Here is an 11,134-nt window from a genome sequence, read left to right on the forward strand (position 1 = left end):
CGACAACTTTATCTTTCAACAAGATGGTGCACCTCCACACTTCCACCTGGCTGTACGGGAACACCTCAACACACATCTACCTGGGCGATGGCTCGGTCGAGCAGGTGCTGGTGATGACGTGTGGTGCAGATGGCCACCACGATAACCAGACCTAACCCCTTGTGATTTCTTCTTGTGAGGTTACATCAAAGACATGGTCTTTGTCCCGCCCCTACCAGAATCCTTGCCACAGCTAAGACAGCGAATTGCAGTTGCGGTAGAGTCCATCACTACCGATATGTTGTGCAGGGTGTGGGATGAGTTCGAATATCGTCTCAACGTTTACCTTGTGACAAGAGGAGCACACATCGAGTCCCTGTAATATGTTTCAAAAAACTTCCAGAGATTCTCTATGAACTATATAAGTTTTGATGCCCGTATGTTGTACCGTTTGGATTTTATGAATTTTTGATTTTGTATACTTTTGTGCTCAGCCTGTATATTATTTATTTGTATATTTTGTTTGAATACAATCATCGTAAAAAATTCAGAATTTATATGATCAAAATAATAAACGGTTTAAACTTATGGTTTCATTACTTAGAATTTATAAATTTATGTAGTACATGTATGGATATTTGACACAATATCTAATTATTTCTAATATATTCTAATATTATTCTAATAATTCTTTATAAGTGTATATTGTGGTTATTCAATCTGTAATGTAATTGAAGGATTATTTTTCTTTGTTCTTCTCTGAAGATTACTAAAAATGTTGGATTAGTAGTAATATTTACACAATATAGATATGTATAAACTTAAAAGGTACAAAACAAGTGTTTGAACACACCAGCACAGAAAATACAATTTAAATCATAACTTAACTCCGAACATTTCCAAATTATTTTATTCACTCAACAAAACAGATGAATATTCAGCGGTTGTTAAGAGTCAGATTTTAACATAATGTAGTATGGGTTTTGTTAATGTAGAAAATACTTCAGTGCAAGCTTTGTAAAATTATTGCTTTGTTGCTTTTATTGTAATGAGCAGACTTTCAAGCCCTTTCGATGGAAGAGTACGAGTCGGCCACGTCTCTTAGCAGAGAATCGACTCACAAATAACTTAGAAGGTCACAATAAAGAAAGTGATGACATAAAATACACAACAAAATCCACATAACTTATAGACTGTCATATCTCCACGATCAAAACTTGACCATAGAAATTAAGTAACTTGCGTTCTCGGAACACATGCAGTTTTAAATCACAGTATAGACTTCTCACGAAAACACTTGTAATCTCATTTTGATCTACTGTCACTGAAATTACCACTTCAATGGCATGGTTTCACCCCAGCCCAACTGGTGTAACCAACCGGAGGTGTTGCAGAAATATCTGGTAACAAATTGCCACAGGGCAATAGTTCCAAAGGATCAGATAACTATGGAAGAAACTGCTGAAGCCATCTCGTGCTTCATTATGCAGCTCAAATGATCATGGGAATCCACAGGTGGTTATGTGTCAATCAAAACCAAAAGTTTGAAGCAGTGCGGTACCTCCTTTCCCCTCCCCTCTCCTCCTTTCCCCTTCCTCACCGACTTCCCCTTCCTACCCCCCCCCCCTCTTCATCCCTTCCCCGCCGCGCCACCAGCGCACTCTGCCGTGTATTGTTCCCGGCCTATATAACCTCGGCACCCAGGCGACGTGTCCCGTGGCAATTTCTCTAACTGACCGACAGCCTTTTACTGGCGACAGGTAGACCTGAAGCTCTGTCACCACTCTGGAGTCTAGCCCGACGCCACAGTTCGCGACCGCCCCACTTACACGATAGTATTACACAGCCACAATGAGTGCTAACTGGCAGAACGACGGGAAACGGCATAAGCCGCCCCCAAAAGACCAGACCTGACAAAACCAATGCGGACTAAAAGTCCAAGTGCCCCACCCCTTGCATAGTAGAACTTCTACCACGCCTCACTCTTCTTCCAGGACCATCCTTCTATTCCTGTAATCCACCTGCTTGTAATAATGCATGACCTTTGCATCCCGCATGTATGTAACCAGGGTTTTCCCTCTGTCTATGGAGGTTTTACCTGGGCCCAACTTATCTAGTTTTAGTCTAGAATTAAGAGTGAGGGGAGTTAGTCATGGCGAAAACGTCTGCCACATGATGCACGTGACCTTCTCTGCATGGTTAAAAACCCGCATGTTTAGAGCGTATAGGGCTTGCCCTGAGACGCACTTAGAGTCTTCCCTACCTAGACCCCTCCCTTACACACATAGTTTTAACTTAGGTTAGAAAAAATAAAAATAAAAAACGACGTGTCCCGGAGCAGCTCCTGCGGTCTAGCTCGTTAGTTGTTGGTAGCACTTTTCAGTGCTATCACAGCCGACAGCAGACAATCTAGAAAGGTGCCTGTGTGCCTAGTGCGCACAGGCGGTAACAATTATAGCTGTACAGGTAAAGGTATAGACGACCGACGAACTCAGCGACACCCGGGGTGTTAGAACCCCTGTAGCCTAGCCACGAACCCGGCTAACTAGCCCCGGGGAAGTGGTCAGTGGGTGCAACTGAGCGATAGGACTGTGTGACCACGGACATCAGCGACATGGATGAAGGCCCTTCAGGCAATGGGGGCCAGCCAGGCTGGACCACAGTATCGAACAAGAGGGCAAAGCGTGCCCACAGCGATAAAAGCGCGGACAGCAGTGACGAGGAGGGCCCCGCCCCTCCTCCTCCACAGCCGCAAGCAGCCGAGACCAGGAAGCCGCAGGTGAAGCCCCTGTTTGTCTTCCTTGACCAGGGCCACCAATATCCCCTGGTGTACACGACTTTGAAAGGTGCCCTACTCGAGCGGTTCACCTGCAGGAACCGCGGCAAGGATGAGCTGCTCATTCACACGAGCAGCATACAAGACTACCACCGCGCCATTAAGGCCCTTCAGGCCATCGGCGTGCAACACTCTGTCCTGCTCCAGCGGGATGAGATGCCACTCAAGTTTGTTCTGCGTGGCGTACACTGTCACACGCCACTCGACTTCCTGCAACAGGAATTCGCTGCTGCCGACTTGCCAGTCCAGAACTGCTGGTTCCTCGAGAACCGCCAGAAGCGCGAGAAATGTGACGCGCTCGTCATCGAGGTCCCTCAGACCTATGACGCTGGTAAAATTCGCGCCCTGAAAGAGTTCGCCGGCATGGTAATTCGCGTCGACGATTACAGACGCCCCAACGGCGCCAGCCAGTGTAGCCGATGCCAGCGGTTCAATCATGTAGGCAAAGGCTGCAATGCTCACCCTGTCTGCCGGTGGTGCAATGGCCCCCACAAGGCCACAGAATGCCCAAATGGAGGCGACCCTGCCCACAAAAAATGCGCCCATTGCAAGCTGCAGCACTGTGCAAATTACAAGGGCTGCAGCGAATACAAGGAGAGTCGCAGACACCTCCCTCCCCAGGTCCGCCAACAGAGGGAAAAGCAATCTCGCCGCGACATACGGCAGAACCAGAGGGCTGCCGAACAGCCCCCCCTCCCCCTCAGCGGCGAGCACCACAGGGCCACCATGGCCCCCCGAGACCCAACCCCTGGGGCCCTCAGCCCCCGACCTTTGGCCAGTATCTGGCACAGGCCAGTGGGAGCAGGTTCGAACCCCTGCAGCACCACTGGGAGCCCAGCTACAACGAGCTGGACTACCCAGTTCTCGCAAACAACCAGCCCAGGACAAACTGCTGGCAGCCTGCCCCAGCAGCCCCGACAAGGCACACGCCAGCGCCCGCACAGCCACAGGCAGCTCCTGCGCCTGTGCAGACCATGGCGGTCGAAGAGGCCCCAGTGCGGCCAACTGCCCCGCCCGTGCCCCGCGAACAGCCGGCCACGCAATTAGGTTTTGCGGACTTCATGAAAGTCCTGGAGCAATCCAAGACTTTCACCACCGACTCAAGCCTTGCAGCGACCATAATACCCATGTGTCAGCTCATGGTAATCTGGTGCGACCAATCTGTCCCTCTGGTGGACAAAATACAAGCCACAATGGGCTTCGTCCAAACCCTTGCTGCCAAGCTCAATGGCAGTAACTAATTTAGACCCGAGCTGTCACACAACTCTGGCCAATAGTTTTAAGTTACAATCCCTCCTATTCTGGAATGCACGCGGCATTAAAAATAAAATACCGGAACTAATAAAAAAAATCTGGATAAATATAAAATAAAAATAGCTGGATAAATGAAACGCACCTATCACCGACAGATAGGCTGACGATACTGATCTATGTAATATACAGGCGCGACCGCGATGCACGAGGCGGCGGAGTGGCTCTTGCTGTCCACACAATTGTACAACACTCTGTTTGCCAGCTCCCCGACTTCCAACACCTCGAGGCAGTAGGAATCAATCTAAACATAAATAGAAAATCGATTAAATTAGTCTCATGTAAGCTCCACCAGGTAGGTCCCTCGGCGAGGCGGATCTGGACGCTCTGTATGGGGCGGCCCCGAGCCTCCTCGCTGTAGGTGACATCAACGCAAAACACATAGAGTGGAACTGCAGGAGCACTACAGCGAACGGCAGACTACTCTACACCCACCAACTTAATAGAAATTACCATGTACATGCTCCCTCCGAGCCCACACATGACTCCGGCAGACTGAATGACATGCCTGATATTTTAGATATCGCCCTGAACAAACGTGTCAACACGGGATTCGAACTCGAGGTTGTACACGACATGTCATCGGATCATTTTCCAGTTCATTTGATCTTCGATGGCGCCAACGTAAATTCCAACCCACCACGAAAAATCAGGGACTACAGAAATGTGGACTGGCAAGGATTTAAAAACTATCTAACAATAAATCTCCCTGACGCGACCGAAATAAACATTGAAAATGGCGATAACTTAAATTCCGCGATCCTAGAGTTAACAAATAAAATCCAGGATGGTATAAGCCAGTGCATCCCGGAAAAGGAGGTTAGGTTAGCACACGACGAGCTGCCAGAATACATCCGCAGCTTGATTTCACAACAAAAAAAAAATCGACTGCGGCGCGAATACACACGGCGTCGCACACAGCAGACGAAACGCCGAATAAATGCATTACAAACAGTCATTTCCGGTGAAATTTCACTCTGGCGAAGCAGCCAGTGGGAAACTAAAATCGCAAGACTCGAAACCCAGGACGGAAGTGCCTGGACAATGACGAAGCGAATTTTAAACAAATCGGATAAAATCCCGCCCCTACAAACAAACAATGGCGTAGTCTTTCAGCCACGTGACAAGGCACAAGCTTTCGCTGCCACACTGGAAACAGCATTCCAGCCCAACATGCAGCCTTGCGACAGGCTATTCACAGCGCAAATTTACCGCGAAAACCGTGTTAAATTGCGACAATCTACAATCTCTGCGCCTCTGCTAACACAGGCGCAAGAAATAAAGCGTGCTATCAAGAAAATGAAGCCGCGAAAAGCTCCCGGGAATGACGGCATACAGGCTGTTGTTCTCAAACAACTCCCGAACGAAACACTAGAATATCTAGCCGAGTGCATAAATGCAATGTTTAGGTTAAATATTTTCCCCTCGCAGTGGAAAGAGGCTAGAGTTATAGTCTTCCACAAGCCAGGCAAAAACAAAACACTGCCACAGAATTACAGACCTATCAGTCTGCTAAGCACTGTGTCTAAAGTCGTGGAGAGTATTATACTACACAGACTTAATGTACACATTCACGAGAATAACATACTGCCTAATGAACAGTTCGGCTTTCGCAGTACACATTCGTCAGTGCATCAGCTAGTGCGCCTGACTGAGGAAATCACAAGCGCATTTAACGTACAAGATTACGTAGTTGCTACGTTCATAGATGTAGAAAAAGCCTTCGACAGAGTATTCCATGCGGGGCTAATCTACAAACTTTACCAAACAGGATTCCCGGACTGCTATATCAAGCTAGTCGCGTCATACTTAGCAGACAGAACCTTTAGAGTATTTACTGAAGGAGCTCTATCTGACCTAAAACAAATAAGATCAGGTGTTCCACAGGGTAGCATCTTAGGCCCCGTGTTATTTAATGTATATGTCAGTGACATGCCACGCCCCGCACACTGACTAGTAAAGCTGGGCTGCTATGCAGATAACACAGTGCTGTATAACAGGTCCCACAACCTCCAGCTAGCTACACACAGACTACAAGTCGCGCTCACTGAGTTTGAACGATGGTGCACGACATGGCGCATCAAAGTAAACACAACTAAGTCAGAGACTATTGTGTTTACCCGCAAAAATCTCCCGCCAGCACAACACAGGCAGCAAATACGTTCGTTCGACGAACAAACACCACATAAGGATGTAGTGAAATATCTAGGCGTATACATGGATAGGAAGCTACTCTGGCGCCACCACATTGACACCAAGCGAGCGCAAGCACAGGCTAGGATTAGTGCACTATACCCAGTAATGAGCAGGCGATGCGGCAGCAAGGTTAAAACCGGCCTACTGCTGTACAAAGGTCTAATTCGCCCAATAATCACATATGCAGCCCCTGTCTGGGCAACAGCTGCCCCTACACACTTACTAAAATTACAGCGAATTCAGAACAGGTGTATTAGAATCGCTACAGATGCCCCACGCTATTGCCCTGTAGAAGCTTTGCATCGTGAAACCGAGTCGGAAACTTTGCAAGACTTTTATGTTCGTACAACACAAGCATTTTACGATAAATGTGTACACAGTTTAAATCCGCATGTTTCCACACTCGGAAACTAAGACCCTGACATAACACAAAAATACAAACGCCCGAAATCCATCCTCGCGCACCGACCACCGTAGTGGCCCGTGATTGGCTGGAAGCCCCGACCAATCACAGCGCACCTGCGCTCAGCCGAGGCCCAACCCCAACTCTGTGGTTGCAGACTGGCGAGAAAATTCTGCCTAAGAATCGCGCAGATCGACACTTGTATTTCTGGAAGCTATTGATTTAGTATTTAGCATATTACTTTTTAAGTTATAATTTTAAGTTATAATATTAAACATTAATTAATAGGATTCTGAACATGTGCCTGACCACGTCCTGCGGTGCAAATTAGCAACATTGAACCAGCCAATGATTGACATGCCCAGGCTCATAGGCGTGCGCACGGTAGGTGCCACGGGTGCCTTGGCACCACCATTAGGGTTAACGTTATTTTGTTTTTTACAAGCAGAAATAATACATACTTACAAAAATCCGTATTATTTCCAAAAAAATATGTTTTCCAATGATGTCGAGTTACAGATATGTGCTCATAACACTATCAGTATATCAATTATCAATCGAACCAACTTACACACGGAAACAAGCCAGTTGCAATTACTTGTGTTCTACACGCGGGCCGCGGCTACGAAACTTCTGAAATGTAAATACTTATCATAGTTCTCCTCGAATTACATAGAATGCGCGCTCGGTGTCCACTGTTCACTCTACTCGGCAGGCGCACGGAATAATAGTGCCGTCCGCCAGGGTTTATTTAAAAAAAAGAGAGAGTTTAGTTAGTTAAAAGGATAGGCTTACTCGATGACTTATATGCAGTCGCCGACAGAACATTTTTGTTGTATTTCAAAAGTTAAATTTTTGCCCACTTTTATTTGTGTATTTTTATTATTTTAATATTTTACATATTTAAGGAATGTTACAATAGGCAGGAGGTAAAGGTCCATGTGGATCAGGTACTCCATAACAAATTGCAAAGAGTCCCTGGGCGGCACTCAATAGAGTACTGGTTCAGGGGCTCAAGCAGGGAAAAAAATAAAAATAAAAAATAAATAAAGAATGTTACAAAAACTCCCTTGATTTGTTGATTTTAAAACTTAACATTTGAGAATGTTTTTATAGCATTTATTTGGCGTCTTCAGAAAACATGTAAGTACGGTTTTTCAAAGCCACCAGCATGAATTCCGTGCAAACAATTTGTGCAATTTACTTTATGGCTCAACAAAGCTTAAAACTGTAAATAGTTTAGTAGATTTCCTGGTGATTATAACGTTCAAAGCCATAATTTGTCATAAAAAATGTTAAAATTTTTAAATCTGTGTATTTAATGTTTTTGTTCGGAAACACCTTAAATAGCACCATTTTACGCTTTCAAATCCAAATTTTTCCGGGGGAGGACCCCCGGACCCCCCGCTTTAGGCTCGGGTCCGTGAATGATAGGGCTGTTGTGTAATCTGGCACCACCACTACTGAAGTCCTGCGCACGCCTATGACTACCAGACTACTAGGCCTCCACTGGTTACGAGCCTACACTTTTCCGAGGCTACGAGTCTACGAGGCTATAACACTCTTAACTGTCTTTGCCTCCATTCAGCAGCGAGAGTTAATTTATCTCAAGCAAAAGAACTGGTTTTGCAAGTAGTCCCGATTCTTGCCAACATATGTCGTCACGTTTTTTGTTGAGATAAAAATTATTTATTTTTTTATGTGGGATGCGGGATACTCACTAACGATCGAAAGAGAAGGAAAGCTTCGCTAGACGCCAAGGAGAAGTAAATTTATTCTTCATGATAGTGCTTCTCAGCCGTCTCAAAGCATGTTATTTGAATGAGTAATGGATGTTTCTTGTTTGAATTCCATCTGATAAAAATTATTTAGAATGCTGATTTAGTAACAGCAATTCTCTAATTAAATGTAACTGTGAATATAATTGCATGTCTCATTTAGTAAAAACATTTTATGAAATAATCTGAAGCATGTGAATAAACCACAGGAATAATCAGGAGCACAGAGAGAAAACCATCAAAATATTGCCAGGAAAAACGGGGAGTATATGGAGAAAACTGATGCACGTTTTCCTTAATATCAGAAAAATCAAGAAAATAATAAAAAAATAAATATAAAATAATAAAAATAATAATTAAATAATAAAAATGTTAAATAAAAAACAAAAAAACTAATAAAAAATAAAAACGCCTCTGCTAGCTTGTGAACTTCTCCTTTGTTTAGCAAAGATAGAGTTCTACAGAGTTCAAGCCAGAACGATGATAATGTCATCGTAACGATAAGTGCAACATGCAGGAGTGGGGAATTCGATGATTCATCGTAACTAAAAGTGCAATATGATGAAGTCATGTGTTTTTAATTAAAATTTTGTTAAATATATTTTTTTTTTATTTTAAAAATGTCCGATGTTATTGTTAAATTATTATGGATTATCGAGATGGCGGATGTGACTTTATAATTCATAATGGCGGACTGTTCTAGAAAAACAAATGGGGTGGATATGAAGTCATAATTTAAAATGGCAGAATTCTATAGAAAACAAAATTGCGAAATCCAAGATGGTCGCCAGAAGTGATGCAATCCAAGATGGCAGCCGTGGCTCCCTGGCTCTCGAACCTTGAGCCAGCGCCACCTACTCACGGAAGGGTGAACTCCACTGACACAAGCAAGCAACAAAGGGTACAATAATGCTGGTGCTTGATGGCGAACGCACGAACGCAAGCCTCAACACGCCCATTCAGGATTCAGGGCCCGCGCAACACTACCCGCAGCCGCCGAGGAATACCGTTACTCCGTGGCCACTGCATCTCGCGCAGCTTTAGCTGCCCTCCAATGGCAAATGGTTCGAACTCACAGAGGAAGGCCACATGCCCCAGCCCCCTTCCCACTCACAGCCCGCGCTTCTGGCAGCTGCGACCCGACCGAGGCTCGCTACCTGCACGACCAGTTCCTGTCCAGCACTCGGGCTAGCAGGTCGCGTTTTTACACGCACTCCGCGCCCGAAAAATGAGCCAGGTACCTGAGGAAGGGTAGATGTGGCTTGCTATCTCCCCATCCCCGTACCACCAGTGGGGGCGACGCTGAATTGCGCCTCATTGGAAAGACCGCCTTTCAGGTTTTTTCCTTGTACGCATACAGTTCGTAAAATCCTGATGGGCTGCCTTTCCAGAGTTGGCTTTTCGCTCTGTTTTAAGCGAAATAAAACCCTGAATTGTGCCCCATCGGAAAGGCCGCCTTTCAGGTTTTTTCCTTTTACGCATACAGTTCGTAAAATCCTGATGGGCTGCCTTCCCAGATATTTTGGTCATTTTGTGTTAAGCCAAATCAGTCCTGAACAAAATTATACAAATACACTTAAACATTAGATATTACCAGGGGGTGAAATTCAGTTTTGGAATAGTATAGACCTCCATTCCTTACATAATTTTAATACGCCTGCGCGTAATTGTTACTTTAAGAATGGAGTGCTTCTCTAGTATTGAACACCAGTAACATATAACATACTCATTGTTCCGGAAACAACTAATGACGGCTCTAAAAAAAATGGCAAAGGTTTTCCAGCAAAGTAAGTTGATCGTGTGGGATGAATGCACGATGGCACATAAAAAGTCTTTGAAGGCGTTATACAGAACTATGAAAGATCTGCGAAACAATAAAAACATATTTGGTGGAGCGATGATTTTTTTAGCAGGAGATTTTCTTCAAACATTACCAGTGATTCCACGGTCAACACCAGCGGATAAACTCAGTGCATGTTTAAAGTCCACCATTTTGTGGAAATACTTATAGATACTAAATTTAAGCAATAATGTGCGTGTGGAATTGCAAAATGATCGATCTAGAGAAATATTTTCTAAATAACTCATTGACATCGGTAATGGCAAAATCTCTGTCGATATTTTGACTGGCTGCATTTCATTTCCTATCAATTTTTGTGAGTTTACTGAAACAAAAACCGAGCTCATACAAAAGGTGTTCCCAAACGTCGCTCAAAATTACAAAGATCATTTTTGTTTGAGCGAACGTGCTATATCAGCTGCCAAAAACACGGATGTAAATGAAATAAACTTCAAAATTCAAAATTAAATTGCCTGTAAATTAAGGACATACTACAAATCAGTTAATTGCGCAACTAATCAAGATGATGTCAACTATCCACCAGAATTTTTGAACACATTGGATTTGCCAAGATTGTCACCCCATAATCTTCAATTGAAAGTAGGATAAGTAGTAATAATGTTAAGAAATATTAACCCTCTGCGTCTTTGTAACGGTACACATCTAGCAGTGAAAAATTTACTTAACAATGTGATCCAAGCAACAATTCTAAAAGTAAAATGTAAGGGAGAAGAAGTGTTGATACCCCGCATCCCAATGGTAACAACTGTAAATAAATCCCAGGGTCAGGC

Source organism: Bacillus rossius, chromosome 10, assembly GCF_032445375.1.
Source record: "Bacillus rossius redtenbacheri isolate Brsri chromosome 10, Brsri_v3, whole genome shotgun sequence".
Lineage (NCBI taxonomy): Eukaryota > Metazoa > Arthropoda > Insecta > Phasmatodea > Bacillidae > Bacillus > Bacillus rossius.